Source organism: Astyanax mexicanus, chromosome 9 (genome assembly GCF_023375975.1).
Source record: "Astyanax mexicanus isolate ESR-SI-001 chromosome 9, AstMex3_surface, whole genome shotgun sequence".
NCBI classification, from domain to species: Eukaryota; Metazoa; Chordata; class Actinopteri; order Characiformes; family Acestrorhamphidae; genus Astyanax; species Astyanax mexicanus.
Genome location: NC_064416.1, coordinates 21,690,092 through 21,708,846, shown reverse-complemented (window position 1 = coordinate 21,708,846; position 18,755 = coordinate 21,690,092). Strand labels below are relative to the sequence as shown.

Below are 18,755 nucleotides of genomic sequence, written 5' to 3'. Positions count from 1 at the left end.
TTTTCATAGCATGTTAACATGTTTAGCTGCTGCAGTTCTGTTCCATGTTGTTGGTAAACTTCATAAAACTAAATTCAGATACAAGCATTAAAGGTTGGCATTTAAGATCACTATGATATCTTACAAACAAATGACTAAAATGAGGACATCTTATCTAGATCTTAGCCTGTCTGCTGAGCTATTTCCATATCCTCAGGAGACAAATCAAGCTCTGAGCTGTCATGTACGAAGTTCGGCAAAATGACAGACAATACGGAGATTCCTTTGCAGCATCAGCGGCTGCAATCATCTGCTCTGACAGTCCAACATGTCCTTCACTTTCTTTTCTCTGTGTTTATAAAATGAAAAAAAAAAAATACACCACAGAACCCTCATGAGACCACCTTTTCCAGCCCAGGGAATCGTTGGGATTAAACGTTGATGTTTTTACCGATTGATGAAATGGCTTATTAAAAATTTAAGGGAATTTTAAAGTGTACATTAATGGTCCTGATCAGGAACCAATCAGTGTTTGTTAGGTTTATTGCTGGTCAGCGTTCTGCTCAATTGACCGACTGCTGAAAACACATTAACCCTTTCAGTTAAACATGGTAATGCGTCATCATGCAGGGCTTCTGTAATGTGCAGTGCACTACCCCTTAAATGAATGAACAACATTATAAATGTTGTAGAACCCAGAGCACAAGCTGAGAGAGTGGGCAAATTCCAGCGTAAAACTGCACGATGCAGATCAGAATACAAACATAAGTGAAAAGGGCTGATTTTCCAGTGCTAAAAACTTTGTATCCTTATTTTGAACGGGATTCCTTCATCATTCCAACTGTTGTTGCTGTAAGTTTGGTGATGGTTAAATGTGCTTTGCGCCGTTTATTGTTTTCTGTGGTGCTTAGTGGTGTTTGTTAGCTCTACTCTATCGTGTGCTAATAGATACTGACTTTATGAGCTGAAAGATGCACTCTTGAGAGGAGTATAGTCAGAGAGTATCCAGTCAGTGGAGTTATAAGTTCTAATATCCTTTACTATAAGAAACATGTTAGTTGTACACGTATTGTAAATATGTCTATGAGGCCAGAAATGGTAAAAAAATATATTATATATAAACATAGAGCCATGCAGAGCCATGGAGTGTATACAATGAGTCTCACACAGAGATCGCATAATCCATAACTCGCAAATATGATCTGATTGGCTCAAAGGATTGACTAAGTTGAGTAAAAAAATATCTAAATCTGAACATTAGCCGATATCAGTACGTAGCCGATAAATCTCTAAATCAGAGTCAACACAGTAGGATTGTGGAAGCATGGTATATTTCATTTTGATGATAAATACAAGAATGTGTGTACAAGACATTTCTGAGAGTACTCTTCTGTAATTAGCTGTAGCTAACACCATTTTTCACACCAGATATGCATGTGAATTTCTTTGTACCTGAATCAAGAGCGTGTTACAGTGTTTTGGAGATCTTTATAGCGGGTTCGGTTGTGAAATCTGTAAGGAGCAGGAAGCAAGGAAGCTGTTACATGCCACGGCAGTGTGAGACAATAGATAGAAAGGGAAGCAGATGAATGGGAGGGTATGGTTGAAATGCAGCCATGCAGTGAATGCGTGAAAGGCTGGTGTGGATGTGGAGGCTGTGTGTGTGTAGGCTGCCAGGTTCTGTGTGTGGTGGGGGGATATGCAGAGATGGCAGGCAGGAGTGTGCACCTATATCTGGCAGGAGAGATAAACTGGGGGAGGTGGTAGTGAAGGTGGTAGGTGTGGAGAGAAAGACAGACAGACAGACAGTGACAGAAAGAGCTACTCTATAGCATGCTTTCCCAACATTGCACAGAGTACAGGACACAGTGTGCAGGTACAGTCTGTCCTATGCTCTTTCCTCAGAACCTCGAGTGGCCTCTGCTTCCGAAATTTCATCTTTTAATAATATGATGCCTCCCTGATGTTGTTGCATTTACTTGATACTTTAATTCATGTGATGAAACAAAGTCTACAAAAATATATATTTTTATTTTGATAGTTTCCAGAAACATACAAAAAAGAAAAAAAGTCAGAAATCTTTTTTGATTCATTGTTTCTCTTAATAAAAGCGACAGTAAACATCATTCTTTCAGGGATGAAAAAAACATAGTGCATCCAGCAACAAAGAAAACTTTTTACTTTTTTTGTATACAACAATATAATACTTTGTAACACACCAAGCATGGTATATATATATAAGTGATGGCTGCATATCTCTAATAACGATGTGTATATCTCTTACAGCGGAAGCTGTGGAATTCGGATAGTAGAAGCCATGCAACGCTGTAGAGCTTTTATTAGAGGTAGCTGTAATAGAGGTTACTGTAAAACTCATTAGCTGTGTAACTCTAATAGGGACAGCTGAAGTGAAAGTGGTATAACTCAAATAGTGAAAGCTTGGAACTCAAACGTTTATAGCTGTGGATCTTTCATAGTAATAGCTGTATAACGTAAATAGTAAAAGCTGTTTTTATTTCATGAGGATAGCTGTATAACTCAAATAGTGATAGCTGTATTTATTTCATGGGGATAACTGTATAACTCAAATAGTGATAGCTGTATTTATTTCATGGGAATAACTGTTTAACTCAAATGGTGAAAGCTGTGTTTATTTCATGGGGATAGCTGTATAACTCTGTAGGATTGTAATAGTGATAGCTGCAGAATTCAGATAGTGATAGAGGTATAACTCAAATAATGAAAGCTTAGAACTTTAGAAGCAACAGCTGTAAAACAATGGTAGATGTAGAAGTGGAATTGTGATGGATGTAGAATGTGTATATTGATAACTGTAAAACTGAAAGTGATAGCTGTAGAACTCAAATAGTGATAGAAGTAGAATGCGAATAGTGATAGCTGTGGAACTCAAATAGTGATAGAAGTAGAATGCGAATAGCGATAGAAGTAGAATGCGAATAGTGATAGCTGTAGAACTCAAATAGTGATAGAAGTAGAATGTGAATAGTGATAGAAGTAGAATGCGAATAGTGATAGCTGTAGAACTCAAATAGTGATAGAAGTAGAATGTGAATAGTGATAGCTGTAGAACTCAAATAGTGATAGAAGTAGAATGCGAATAGTGATAGCTGTGGAACTCAAATAGTGATAGAAGTAGAATGCGAATAGCGATAGAAGTAGAATGCGAATAGTGATAGCTGTGGAACTCAAATAGTGATAGAAGTAGAATGCGAATAGTGATAGAAGTAGAATGCGAATAGTGATAGCTGTAGAACTCAAATAGTGATAGAAGTAGAATGTGAATAGTGATAGAAGTAGAATGCGAATAGTGATAGCTGTAGAACTCAAATAGTGATAGCTGTAGAACTCAAATAGTGATAGAAGTAGTATGTGAATAGTGATAGCTGTAGAACTCAAATAGTGATAGCTGTAGAACTCAAATAGTGATAGAAGTAGAACGCAAATAGTGATAGCTGTAAAACTCAAATAGTGATAGCTGTAGAACTCAAATAGTGATAGAAGTAGAACGCAAATAGTGATAGCTGTAAAACTCAAATAGTGATAGCTATGCAACTATAACAGTGATAGATGTGCAATTTGAACAGTGATGACTGCACAACTGTAATTATGAGAGTTACTGTAGAATTAACAGGGATAAAGGTTGAGCTCTCGTAGTAAAAGCTGTAAAACTTTGAAGTAGAAGTTTGTATTGTTCTTCAATTTTGAAAAAAATATTACTCTTCTTTTATAATAATAATTATCAGAGAACCCATCTAAAGAACGAGAATCCTAAAAAAATAAATCTGGTTCTTGTAGATTCAAACCAATCTGTCCTCCCTGCTTTAAAGGACAATTTCACAATACACATAATAATACTCAAATCTACTTATCTCTGCAGTGCTGTGGTCCTTCAGGAGTGGATTAATCATCTATATACTGTACCTTTTCTAGTACAGTATGATAGTGCCTCCTAAATACAACAGAAGAAACAGCTGACTATACATTAGATGAGATGCATAGTGGGAAACATGTCCCTGGTGGCCTCTGGGAGAATGGCACTTAAATGATCTGGTCTCCTCTCGGACAAACGGCTGTTCAATCATCCAGAAGAGTGGAGCCTCAGGGGGGTAAAGAAATATGTTTTGACTCTTAGCTGAACAGCATGGGAATGCAGCGTCCACACAAGTACTGCATGGTTTAACACTTCATCAAGCTGCAGAGAGCTATATTGATAGATATTGGACCAGGGAATATGCCCATTTCAAAGCAGTGCGGGACTCGCCGTCTCTCTCTCTCTCTAGACAAACTGCTCATGCACAGAATCACAGTGGCACCAACAGCTCTTGGCTGGTGACATGAAAACACTGTCCCCAGGCAGTGCCTGAGAGTGAATACATTAACTGGGTCTGTTATTGCTTCTGTAATATGGCAGATATCACTAACCCTCTGTAGCCTGCGCTGAATAAATTATTGTTTTGATACGTTTCGCTGTCAGTCACTTTGCCTTTTTTTCAGACTCTTCTCTGACAGTGTAGGGCCCGTGTGCAAAAGTTACAACCTGACATTTACCAGAGCAGAGCTGCTTCTTCAGTGTTTGTCATGCTATTATCTCAGTTTTGAAGGTAGATAACTAGAGAACTGGAAGAGCCTGATCATTAATTATGGATGGGATTTGGATGTATTTGGCATTGAGAAGAATAGCTGTAGTCCCTCTATGACTGTACTAAAATATATATTTTTTTAAATTGCACTTTTTTTATTTGTTAAATTGCACAATAGAACTGAAGTTTTACATTTGAGGGTCTGAGGCCTTGTATTGCTATATAATTGTACTTTTCTCTAAGACTATAAATAAACAGGGTAAATCTGCTTTAAAGTATTTCTTCCCTTATTTGCTTGTTTTTGCTCTAATTTTGCAGGAGATTCTGACATAAAGAGTTAAAGTGCCTGTGTTTAAATAAAAAATATCAATATTTGACGCAAGGTATTGATAACATATTGAAAACAATATCGTATATTGTCCCACCCCCAGTCATTTCTATGGTGGAGCAGTAATTGCAGTCTGCACATTCTAGTTATGTTACAACATTTGCAGCTTACAAAGGTACAGTTTAAGGATTTCACTGCCGTAGTTGTAGACATTTTTTTTTTTTATATACTCTTTACTCTGTAGACAAATTACAAATTGTAACCAGTTGTTATTGGGCTAAATTTCCACACTCTTTGCTTTTGGTGAGAATTTTGCAACCTTAGTTTTTATAAGGAATATTGCTCTTGAGAATCATTTTAAACCCTTTGCTCCTAAAAATAATTTTGTGCCATTTGATGTTAAAGAACTTTGAACCTTTTGCTATTGAGAAGAATGTTAATGCTTTTTTATCTTGGTAAATATTTTGTATGATTTGCTTTTGGTAGGAATTGTGTACCATTTGTTAAATAATAAAACCCTTTGCTCCTGAGAAGAATTTTATACAGGTTGCTTTTGAGAGGAATTTTATACACTTTGATCTTGAGAGGAATTTTATACACTTTGATCTTGAGAGGAATTTTATACACTTTGATCTTGAGAGGAATTTTATACACTTTGCTTTTAAGGGGTCTTTTATCCACTTTGCTTTTGAGAGGAATTTTATAACATATGTTCTACCCTTTGATATTAAGAACACTTTTATTGAAAGTCTACCTTTTGCTGAAGAATTTTTAAACCTTAAGAGTGCAGCCTACAAACACCTGGTAAATACTCTTAAGGCTTAGAAGGTGATGAATGAAGCACAGAACTGACATTCCTGACTTTAGCACTCAGACTAAAGGAGCTGTCTGTGATCAGAAATGATGTTAAAAAAAGAAGACATGCTCCTTAGGTGAATGGGCTGAAATATAAAACATAATGTAATGGTGTCACTCACCATAGATTTCCCAAATCCTATTTTTAATTCTGATTCACAAGGTCCCGATCAATTTGATGTTGATTAACTCCAAATGTGTGGCTTCTGTCTGCAGAAGTATCAGAGCTGGAGATGTCAGGTTTACATTAATCAATAATGGATCATTCAAATGAAGATCGATTTGAATTGAAACATAGATTTTTGAAACCTAGCCTTATATTAAACTGCGAGTGTATTTTTGAAAGATAAGGTTCTTCACACATCTACTGATGTAAGGAGAGACTGTGTGATGTTATGCATGCCAGTCCTAATATATTAAAATAGGGTATCATCTGTGCATCTGCACTTGAGAAGAGCAGGCTGGACTGAAATGCTTCCTCCTGGGAAACCAACACAGAGCATCCACAGGGTCCTGCATTTGAAAAAGTGTAAAAAGCGAATGTGTTTCTGTAGATAAGGTGTCAACATCAAACCAACAATAGATTTGCTCCTGCTGACGCTGTGCCCCGGGAGGTCCTTCTGCAGGGACACTATCAGGAGAAGGACAACCAGTACGGGGTTACTCGAGCAACTGACAGCAGGACAAATCATCACCAGCAGGAGCTACAACACTGACAACTAGACATAGGTTCAGCCATGCTAGTTATGGGCTACACAGAGGAAGATGCCTAATCTGATGTGTCTAAAAGCAGATCAGGATATGGTCAGCAGAACTTATTGGTCATTACTATGAGTATTAAGAGCATCTTCTTTAAGACAAATTGATGATCCCTAGAATAGCGTTGTATGATATCGACTAAAATGATGTGTGATAAGAGATTAGAGGTGGGCGATATGGTCCTAAAATAATATTATGATATTTCAGGGTAGTTTACGATAACATTATTCTAGGCCATAGAATGAATACATTTAAAGATAAATAATACATGCAAAGAATATACTGTACTACTGCATCAAAATAAATGTAAGACTTTGTATAAATTTCAAACATTCAGTAGAAACTATCTGTGCACTTTTGCCTGTAAGAGACATTAACTTCCTAAGACTCTTATTTTGTTAAAAAATAATAACGTAGCAAAATAAACAATATAACATATAAAATAATCTAACATCTAGCAAAAAATTTACCCGGCTTTATATGTGACCAAGAACCAATATGTTTTATTCTTTTATCATTTAATAATGAATACCGCAGTTATTGTGTACAATACAATATGGCAACTTCTTGATCCTAAAATTGATATATTTGATATATTGAGATATTTGGCCTGGCTGCACTAAATTTAGCAGGCTAAGAAGTACTAGGGGTGGGCAGTATGGCCCTATAATAATATTACAGTATTTCTGTGTACTTTTTAAATAAAGATATTTTCGTCGATATGTCTGAAAAAATGAATATATTATACATTTCAAAAATATACTACTGCACTGTTTTAGACATTTTGACTTTTGTCTATTTTGTGAACAATAATTTGCCAAGTTTTGTATAAAATAATAACAATGTAACAAAATAGTTAAATAATGTAATATAAAACCAGTGTAATGCACCAGAAGTATTTAGCACTAAAACTAAATTCAGAATATTTACTGTAATAATGTAAACAACTAAACAAAATAATACCTTAACAGGATAGAGAATACCACTAATATCACAATATTGATTTTGTTAGGATTTAAAAAAATTATAACAACATTATTGTGTATGATTTGATATGGCACAGCCCTATCATTCTGTATGGACCTCTACCTCACTCTGCCTCCAGTCTGGATATGTCACGTGAACCCACTCTGCTGCCCGAACTGCTCCCTCTGTTGCTGCATGCGGTACTGCGGTTAGAGTTCACTGTTATTTTTAACCGTGTTATTGCAGTATTTCTATGTGTTTATCGTGAAAACTCATATCGCAATAACAATATAAATCTGATTTATCTTACTACTCTAGTAGAAGATCTCAGTCTGTGTTTTATGAGAGGAAATATTCTTTATGATTTAGGAGGAATAGGGATAAAAGGGAATGTTCTACCAAAGATTTATTCATCTGCATAATGTTTCTGATCATTTCAGTCTATCAGAATTGTCATTGAATTGTTCTTCCAGTTTTACATTCCTGTCTTCTAAAAATACATTTTTAAAATCCAGGATGTCGACTGATTATTGCAGCTATAGTCAGAACGTGGAATTCTTTTTAGATGGAATAACGTGGAGTCCTGGAGTGCCTGGAGGCTTTCTTTTGCATTTCACATTTTTTCATGTTTTATAAATATTCATCCTGCCTTGTTCATTTAAATGTTCTGTTCCAGACTGCATGCCAGTCAGTCAGCCTTTAAATAAACATGAAAATCTGATCTGAGTTTTGGAAGATCAGGAAATCTGTCAGATGGGTCTATCAGATGAACTGTTATCAGAGCTTAGAGATGCAGAAGCGATTGCACATATAATGTGATTTTTTAGCTGATCTGTTTGGCATACTGATGAAGATCTCCAAGTTCTTAGAGGGATACAAAAATCCACCTATCCACCTTTTTATCTGTGTCCTCTTGTTCTCCTGGTTAGGAATCATCCTACATAGCCCTAAAACTAAGATCCAGCCATTCTTTCATATTCTTTTTTTTTCTTGTTTTTTTTCCTAGTTAGGTTTACAGAGAGTCTAGAGTTTACCCTGAATTTTTGGATAAAAGATACGTAAAATTATGTAAAAAGGGTGTCAGTCATGATAAAATGCTCATGGTTTCCAGAAAGTTTTGTGCACGAGTTCCATGTTTGCCCCACATATACAGCAAATGCCAGTGATCAGAGCCCAATCAGAGTTGAGTCAGGATTGGGATCATGGGGGGTTTAAACAGGGGTCCCATCTTGGTTGTAGACTGCACACAGGGCCTAGATTTGACCCATGTGAGATTAAAGTGGGCTATAATGTGGATGTCCATTTGGGAAGCCCAACTGGGTCCCAAAACCACATGCTCAAACCCACTCAGGGCTCATGTACCACCTGTGTGAGCTCCCCAGGAGCATGTTGTCTGGGAGTCCATCTCAGTTTAACCATTTATATAAACCCATACACCAACCACCTATCGTGCACAGCTAATTCTTTCTTTTGTAATAAACCCCCTATGAGTTCAATCTACTCATACTGAGATGAATTGTGTGACCATCAAAGAGACCCTAGTACAGAGTTACAGTACATTATCTTTCATGCAAAGTGTGACTTTATGCTGTCTGATAATTGAAGAATGACAAAAAGTATAAAATATATGAATAAAATAAACTTTTTTTAAGTTTTGACTGAATTCCCAAGTAAAGAAAACCTGGTGAACAAGACACTCAGTTAAGTGTAACTAACTTGTTCCTTTTGCCTACAGCACTGTGGCCAGGCAGCAGTAACATATACTGTAACTAACTACTTGAGCGAAGGTAGCCCTGGTAGCAAGACTGCATGCTGATGGTGAGTTAGGGTTGGAAGACCCTTATTACAATAAATGATGCTAGCAGCTAAAAGAACATATACATGTTTTGTGAAATGTATTAAGACCTTATTCAATGTGTCCAAAATGTTCAGTTTAGGTAATATTAGCTCAAAATTCAAATAAAGTAAATTATTGCTTTAGATTGCACCAAAACAGTAAAGGTGATTCTCCAGAAATGTGCTTTGTATGCTTTTTGCCATTTTAACACATGAATAACACCCTAAAATCGAACCCACCACCCCAGCCCCCTTCAGCTGTGCAGCACACATTCTACCAAAGACACCACCAAGCTACCTGGATACATTCTGAACATAAAACCCATTACACTGAAAGGTTACTGCACTGTTAAATACAGTTATCTCTCAGTACAGCTTTGCAGTGTGTCTGTATATAATCCAGTGTACTGATCTCATGCTTATCTAACAATAAGGTTGAGTAAGTCTCCTAATGTCTTGGAGCTGGCAGTGGAAAGCGCTCATTCAATCACTCGCAGACGCATTCGCCTGCTGTAAAGATACACATCGCTTGTTTATCCAAGATTCTCGCAGAAGAAAACAGGCATCCTCCTCCCTCAGTCTCAACCATCAGTACATCTCTTAGGCCTAGCCCCGGTGGGCCTGTTGGTGCCACCACATGCCTCATTGCCCGCTCTCTCCATGCAGCCCCTCTCCGGCTGCCCTGCCTCCTCTCGACCTCTTAATATCTTGCGGTGAGATGATTGTAACAAACGCGAGGCAGTGTCAGGACCCCAGTCACCATGTAATTGAATTCTTCCATGTTTCTGGGAGCGCACCAAAGCATAGCAGTGGAAAGAGGGTAAACAGACGACGCCTGCTCTCTCTCTCCCACAAACAACAAATAGAGACTTGAGACCTTTTTTGGCACGTTGCACTGTTCAGGATAAGCAGAGGTTTATCGAGGATCCCTTGTTGGAAAAGTCGCATATATAAATAAATATAAACAGTATATCACTTGAATAGCTTTATATAAAGCTTTGTTCTGTTAATGGTCATGACACAGATACCTGGGTAGATGGACAGTCTTTTACCTAGAAATTCATGTGTTTCTGAAAGAGTTGCTGATAGGGATGCACTGAATATTTGTTTAAAAAGATTAAAAATACCCATTTTGGGTGTTTGGCCAAATTGTTTAAAAGACTGAATAGAGTTTTCTGTATCTTATTTGGGATATTTGTCAGCAGCTTCAGCAGGCCCACACTCTTCCACATCCTCCCTCTTAAAATGTAAAGGTTTTATTACAGACATTCTGTGAAATGTTCATGGTATGACCTGTTCCTAACATATAACTAATGTATGCAACACTGCTATATACAATGCTGGCTAGGAGCCAACAAATGGCATGTTCAAGATTATTTTTGCACTCTACTCACTTAGATTAATTGAAAATAAAGTGATAGCTAAAGTGGTAACTTAACTTGTATTGGTTTGTTTTCCAAAAGACTCACGTGTGCACTACTGAGGTAAATTTACAACTAGAATATAGCACTGTTGAGGTTGCTAGCTAAGTATGTGACTAGAATAACTCTACTGGTGTCCATTTGTGATAAGAACAGCACTGCTAAGGTATATTTGGTTGTGGTTTGCTGGAATTTCTGCTGAAACATTAAAAATGTTGATTGAATATTTATAAGTTGTGAGCACTGCAGATAGACCTCTACCAGAGTCTGTGTGGCAATAAGTCTTGCTGCTGAACAGGTGATCATTGAGCAGTTGAATTGAATTTATTTATTGAGAAAGTTCTACTAGGAATAGCTAAGAGTATCCTATTATATGAATAACTGAATTCTCAGAGGAGAACAAGGATGCCTGAAGTCTGAAGTCTTCTCCTGATCTAATGAGGGTCGCTTGTTGAAAAAGTTGCTTAAAATAAAAACAGGATTGACTGCTTGGTTTTAGCTTTCTTTAAAGTATGGATACCTGATTTATATAGTGGGCTGTAGTGATTGGGTAAGCAGTGTATATATTGCAATATTGAATTTTATTTCCTGTATTGTAAAACATTTTATATAGTCAAGTTTTTTTGCCGAAGCTTCTTATTACAGACATTCATCTAATAAACTAATCTAATCTGAGCACAAGGCCTAATACAAATCAATTCTTTAGAGTTTCCTCATTCATAAACATGAGGCTCTGTTTTTTTATGTGTGAAATGATCATGGTGTGATCTGTTCCTAACAGTGACAGTGCGTTCAGTTCCAGTGCAGCGTTCCACAGCCGGAGCCGTATCTCCAGTTGTGTGGAACGGGCCGTTCGGAGCGGCGCGTCTTCAGGCAGCGCTCTGTCGGAATGCGCTTCACCGTTCTCCCTCCCGCAGCTTCTCTATGTGTCCAATTTGACCACCGTTGCTTAGTGACAACGCTGTATGGGCCCCCCCACTACGTGGTTCAGTGTCTCCGCCGAGGTGCGCCTACCGATTGGCAGACTTCCGATAAGGAGCTGGGAAAGTAGCTGTCTGTAAATTATCTAAGGTTATTTTGTGATTCAGATATACTGTTCTGGATGCAGCCATGCAGTAAATTGCTTTCCTCTGGGAGCTGGTCGCATTGAGGGGTCGACAAAGCAAAGCGATTTTTCTCTCTGTCACTACCCTGTTTTCTCTCTCTCTCTCTCTCTCTGTCTCTCTCTATGTGTCGCTCTCTCTTCCTCGTCTCTCAGAGAGTGGAGTGAGAGAGGGATTCTGTGAGGAGTCATTGCAGTGGCAGACATGCTGTAATTAGGGGGGATAATTGCATGCGTAGAACAGCAGGTCACAGGGGACACAGTGAGCTCTCAAAGGTCAGAATGACGAGGGTCATCAGAGAGAGATGGAAGCTCTCTTAGTCTTGAGAATGAGCAGAAATGAGGCTCGCTAAGGACTAACAGGCTGTACGACAGAATAAAGAATCAGGTACATGAAGAGAATTGCCCACACTGTAGTCCAGGTACTGCTCTGTGTGTCTTATCTCTTTTATCTATTTTATGAAAAAGAGAGTTTGATATAGTCTTTGCACATTCTTAAAGTATCAAAACGTATAGAATATTAACTCTCCAATCCCCAGTCCACACATCCCTTATTTCTGGAGATTAACCCTTAAAACCCTAGGGACAGATTTTCCATCCAAAATCACAGCTCAATTACTCAGGTATCCCTTCACACATAAACATAAGCAGAACTTACTCTTTCTAAAAATAGTGATGACATTTCAGTGCGGTAAAGCATCTACAAGAAACCCGTTGAGAAAAACACCTAAAAAAGTGAGATCTTCTTCCCCAACCAATATTATTTACCTTTAGTGCTTCAAACACATTTATATGATGTTTCAAACCAAATAATGTCAGTAAATGACTTAAAAGTGTTCACAGAAAAAATGTGAAACTACCTGCACTCAAACTAAAGCTAGGTATGTGTGCACTACTTTATATAGTTTTTATTTTACTCTAAACATTTTTATTTATTTAAACTAAAAAAGTTTACATTTTTGTATATAGTTTTCTTTGTGTGTCCTGATCAAAATACTGAAAGGCATAGGCTGCTCTGAGTGTCAGATTTTTAATAATCTACATGTATCATAGAGGTGCGATTATCAAGAAAAATAAGTCCGCCTGATGCGCTCCATGTATTTTGTCAAAGTAGTATGTAATGAAATATAATCAATATAATCAATATCTGCGCAAAACTGTGCTAGACTGAGGTGCAGACAGAGATGTTTACTCAATGGTCATCTTCTTGTTATTATTTATCAGTGCTCACAGGACTCTGCCTACAGAAGCTGTTGGCTGGATATTTCTGGTTGATAAACTATTCTCAGTCCAGCAGTGACAGTGAGGTGTTTAAAACTCCAGCAGCACTGCTGTGTTTGATCCACTAAGAAGAGATGCTGCTGCATACAGTACGTTTGGAGTTGGGAAGCTGGTCATTAGGTGGCGTACTAATCATTCAACATCCTGACCTCACTAAGACTAGCTCTTGTTGCTGAATGTAGTCAAATGTCCCCAGCAAAAAATAAATAAATCACTGGATAGTGGAGTAGAGTGTTACACAACAAAAACAGGATAAACTGTCTTTTAAATAAAACTCTTTTCAAGCAGGTAGATTCCCCAATACTTTTGTCCAGATCGTGTTTTAACGGAATAATGTATTTAATTTATTTATTTATCTAAAAACATTTTTTACTTAAGACACGTTTGTGAATGCAGCCCAGAGTAGTATTGGCTGACACTCAGCTTTAAGCTGCTCGGATCGGACCAGAAGCAAAAAATGGATCAGACCTTTCTCAATAATTCATAAATGTGAAGACAACAACAGAAATATGAACAGGTAGAGGTAGAAGAAGAATAAAGTGTATAAGGGCAAGTATGAGGGGAGAGCAGCCATCAGGCATCGTATGGCCACTTGAACCTTGAGTTATACTGACTATACATGGCTTAGATCCCCACAAAAGAAATCTGTGGTCTTTTTGTCCATCTGATTCAACTGGACAAGCTCTCAGTGACAGTGGATGCAGGATTACATACATCTAAAGATACAGATGGACAATGAGATCTCCCTCCTGAGTGGTGTGTGTGTGTGTGTGTGTGTGTGTGTGTCTGTGTGTATGTGTGGTAATTGTGCTTTTAGTGTTGCAGGGGTGAACCCATTTATGGCTTGAGGGCCTCAAGAATGCATTTGGCCATGTTCTCATTGGGAGGAGAAGCTGGGGCCCTTTTCTGCCTGTTGCTAGGTGATTCGCCAACCAATTGGACATCTGCTCTTTTGCTTGGTCGATGTGAGCCATTAACATTCTCTTCCGGGTGCGTTTAGGACCTCTTCACTCCAGTTCCAGGAGTAGAGTGACAATTTTCATGAACGTGAGCGGACTCGCTGTGGTGTGACACTGGCTGTATAGAGCTCTGGTCGCATCACATTTTGGATCATTAACATATTCAAACAGGGGAAAAACTCTTTCAGTCTGCTCGTGTTGAGCAGTGTAGCCTGTGTTATTTTAAGACCTTGTAAAAGGCAGATAATAAGAGAAAGTGAGCATTAGCTGCTCAGTGCTTCTCAGTCCTGGTTTTGAAGCATATTGTTTATATACAGTCATTGATTTATACTAATTACAGCACAACTAATCAACTAAAACTAGTTAATCAATTAACAAGCCCTCACTGAGGCGAGCTGGGTGTGTTACAGCAGAAAAAACACTAAAGCAAGCAGGACAGCGTTACTCCAGAAATACAGACTGGCCTACTACTGGCCTAGCTAGATGAAAAACCAATAAAGGGCGAGTCTAAAACGCTTTATGTAAAAATGCTCAACATGAGTTTTCTTTCCATTGAAACCTATTAAAAAAAGGCTTTACTAGACATAATAAACTAAAACAATGAAACACCAAACTTCTCTCATTTATTTGTCTCTTGTCTCAGTTACACTGGTAAAGCTACAGTGTTTCAAGCTGGTTCTGGAGGAACACTGTGCTGCTTGTTTGAATGTTTTCTGGCTGTAAAACTCCCATTTCACCTCGGTGAGGGCGGTTAGTTCATTAGTTGGATCAGATGGGTGTATTATGCTGTAAAAAATTCAACCGGAGCTCACCGGTGTTATGCCAAAGGGAGTTTGTGGTGTTTTGAGCCACTGTGCCGTGATGTCAGTTCAGTGCGCTGTAGCATTAGCTTGAAGCTAACATTGTTCTTATTACAAATCTTAAACGATCTTGTAATTCAAAGGATCCAGTGTTGTTTTGGAGGAAAATGTACACAGAATAAAATGCGGTGTTCTGAACATATTTATCTACCACAGATTGTTTTTATTTATTTTTTTGTTTTTATCATACTGTGAAAATCTCATACCGTTCAATCCTAGCTTCCTAGCTATGAGCTATTGACATTCTGCACTGGTGCATTTAGGACCTCTTCGCTCCAGTTCAAGAAGATAAATTACCTTTTTTATGGCTTTTTTTTTAAAGATCTGTGTTGGTTCCATCTCGTCCAGATTGCTGATGTTTATAGGAAGACAATGCCATACGGCATCGTATAGCAGTTCTCTCTAAACTGTGAGAAAAATTGGCAAAATCCCTAAAATATGCTGTTAGAAACTGCTCATTTCGAACTAATTTTCCGCTAATCTCTTATTGATGGTTGTCGATGGCAAAATGCAAGTTCATAATTTCCACCAGCTAAACACCAGTCTAATTATGGGCAATTAGTGCCCATTTTAGAGTACGCAGCTCGCTGTTGTGGTTACATCATGACTGCAGGGAGGCCAATTTTCAGCAGGAGTTGCCAGAACCAGCAATAAAACGCTCGGAGAGGCAAAAAAAAGTGGTAATAGTGGGAATGGATGTGTGGGGCAAGTAAAAAGCATAGGTATAGCAAGTTGTCAGGCTTGTCTAGCATGCAGAGGCTGACTTTACTGGTGCCTCTGGGGGGTTAGGTTAAGCCTCTCTCTTGCTCTCTCTTACATTGCCTGTAGTGTTTCCACAGTGCTGCAGTGTAGCATGTCTTCTTCCCTTAAGAGTAGCCCAAGCTTTTCACTGTCCAAGAAAAGCAGAGTTGAATGTGAAGTGCTGTAAATATTCAGTTTATCAGGAGGGGTACTGATCTTATTGGTCAGGAAATACAGCACAGCAGCAGAGTGGACCCAATGTTTTTACAGCTCTCACAGTTTGATGCCAAACCTCTAGGGCTGCGTTCACACAGCAGGTAAAAGCAGCTCAAATCCGATCTTTTTCTTCGTATGTGACTAGAGTTTAAACAGTAACCGGTTCTACAATATACCATGCTGTTTAAAAACGCATGGTTATCACAACTTGGAAATTTGCTTTTTTGCCTCTATTGATTAAAAAAATAAAGGAAAGCGAAGGTAAAGTTTCACACGCATGTATCTATCTACATGTATTTCCACGCCCACCACTCTCCACAGAAAACTGTAAAAGCAGTTCCATCCATCCAATCAACATTAAGATTTAAATCAGCTCTGTGAGATTATTCTGGATTCCCCCTAAATTAATACAGGGTCTATCAACACTGTCAGCAACTATCAACTATCAAGTAATCCAGCTCAGAAAAATGTTAAACATTGCAGCTAGAATTCTCTAAGCCTTCTGAGGCCAGCTGTTGTTTGTTAGCATCACAGCTTTAAAGAGGCTGAACCTGGCTGTTAGCATTACGGCTAACCTACTATTTAGGCTTCATATAACACCTTAAAGACATAAATGATATGTTATAATGATACAGCAAGACTTTCTGCTCTATCCATCCAGCATTAGGCTGTCAAAATCAGTCAAAAATTCAGCTTGGGAATACAGCTAAAATTTACTCAGTTTCGAACATAAATTGATTTTGTACTAGTCTGTGATCCATCATATATACATAATAAATGTAAATGATGTGTATTATGATTTTTTTCTGTTAATGATTTAATAAATAGCATAACAATCTGCTCATACTTTTATACCAGGCCAAGGACAAAAAAAGAAATTTGTAAGTGGACGTGGATATATTGAAAAAACATCCACGTTGTTTGAGTGCACTACCTGTAAAAAGCATCTTGTTCTCTTTACATTGACCTTCATGTAAGCTCAGGAGTGGTGGGAGGATATACGATTACACACTGTTAATCTGAGCTGCATCAAGTGCTTCTGTATAAACACCACGCAGCTCCAGCAGTGAAAACCTCACGAGGGAGGTAAATAAATTGGCCATGATGGAAGTGGTTTATGTGATTTGAAGAGCTGAGAAGGGCTTGAAAGGACATATATTGCATCAGTCATTGATGTTTTCAGAAGAGGAGATATAAGCACATCCAGATACGTTGGAGTAGACTTTTTAAAAGGTTCTTTAATGTACTATATACTATATATATTTTTTTTCAATCATCTTAGAGAAGAACCCTTTAAATAGTGAAAGAATGCTCTGTATAGAACTAGACATTTACCACAGGCCATCTATATTGGATGACTGAACCTGTTACTGAAGGGTTTGTGATGTGTTTGTTTTGTATGGTGGAATTAAGAGATAAACTGTCATATGAACTATAAACAGTGGTATTGCACTATATAGTTGAGGTCGGAAATTTAGGCAAAATCACATTTTATGTGCCAAAATTTACACAAAAGGTAAAGATTAAAAACACCAGTAAGGATTTTCCACTTTAAAACAGCCCCCACAGAAATCACACTGATCATCACTGTATATTTGGTCAGTCACACTAGTATGATTCATATCCTTACTGAGCAACTCATTTAGTATCTACTCAATAGTAATATTATTTTTTCTGGATGGGTCTTTTAAAAAATTCTGCTTCTTTTAGAAGAGGTCACTGAGGTCAGACTAATTACCATTAAAAGGCTGGTTTCGATTGATTGGTCTCTTTAGTAACAGGCCTCTTATGGTTATCTTTTCTTTACACAAGGTTATTGCAGGTCAGAGGTTTCGATTTCATGTGGAAAATGGGAACAAATCCAAGTGGCAGCTAATTGTAGTGCGTGTCAGCGGTATGGAGTTAAGCCACTGATGGATTTGTGAAACACATTATTTTTCAATCTTTTAAGAGTCCAGGGGGAATCTGCAGCCAGACATATATGCAGTAGGAAATGGCTTCAGGTGGGATTTATAAAGATGACTTTCTCAACAAGTTTATACATTCACGCTATATTGCCAAAAATATTTGGCCACCCATTTAAATCATTGGACTTCCAAGTCCAATTGGGTTCCAAGACCTTCTATGGCCACATGTGTATAAAACCAATCACTAGGAATGCAGACAGCTTTCAATATAGTGTATATACATTCGCCACCCATTGGTACACATAAGGAATCATTCAACGGAAATGAAACTTGGTGGGTAGTGGTGCCAGATTGACTGACTCAGACTGACTCAGAATGGCTGCAGGTTATCTTCAGTAAGAAGTCATGCTTTTGTCTTGGAGATGACCAACAAAAGCAATTTTATACAATGCCAGATCAACTTTGGTCTTCATAACAGGCAGTTGACAGGTCCTGCAACCAGTAGGGGTGTCACGATTCTCTAAATCCTTGATTCATTTGTGTAGCGTGCTGCGCCATTTGTGTAGTGCGCGCGCGTGCTTGCGTATCTTAGCGGGAGGGATCGTCGATCCTCTTTTTGACTTTGAGGCTCGAGACCATGCCATAATTTCGATAGATTTCCGTAAAATATCGAAATCGTGACACCCCTAGCAACCAGTGACCCTGCCCTTTCTGAATGCACACTCCTGTTGCTGCTGTCTCAAGAGCTTGCCTTGAAGACAAAGGTTCTATGCCATGGCCAGCTGCTTTACCAGAGCTGCTCTTGATAGAAATATGTGGGTTGCTATTGGACACACAGTCAACACACCAAACCTACCAGGAATTAGCATGAACTCTATGAATATTCAAGCTATATGGTATGGACTATTGTAGTACACTATTTGCAATCTCTAAAACTCTAAAAA

The 18,755-nt window shown here is 38.1% G+C and overlaps 1 protein-coding gene across 3 annotated transcripts in view; it reads left to right on the top strand.

Annotated features, from left to right (window-relative positions):
* The window catches only part of mgat4c (mgat4 family member C), a 198,990-nt gene that overhangs the window by 31,998 nt on the left and 148,237 nt on the right, over positions 1-18,755 (top strand). The window contains exon 2 of one of the 3 annotated variants that reach the window (XM_049483705.1): positions 9,224-9,306. The exons of the other annotated variants lie outside the window; for them this stretch is intronic. The gene's annotated coding sequence lies outside the window, so the exon portion shown is untranslated. The remainder of the gene's footprint in view (positions 1-9,223; positions 9,307-18,755) is intronic. 3 annotated transcript variants of the gene reach the window in all.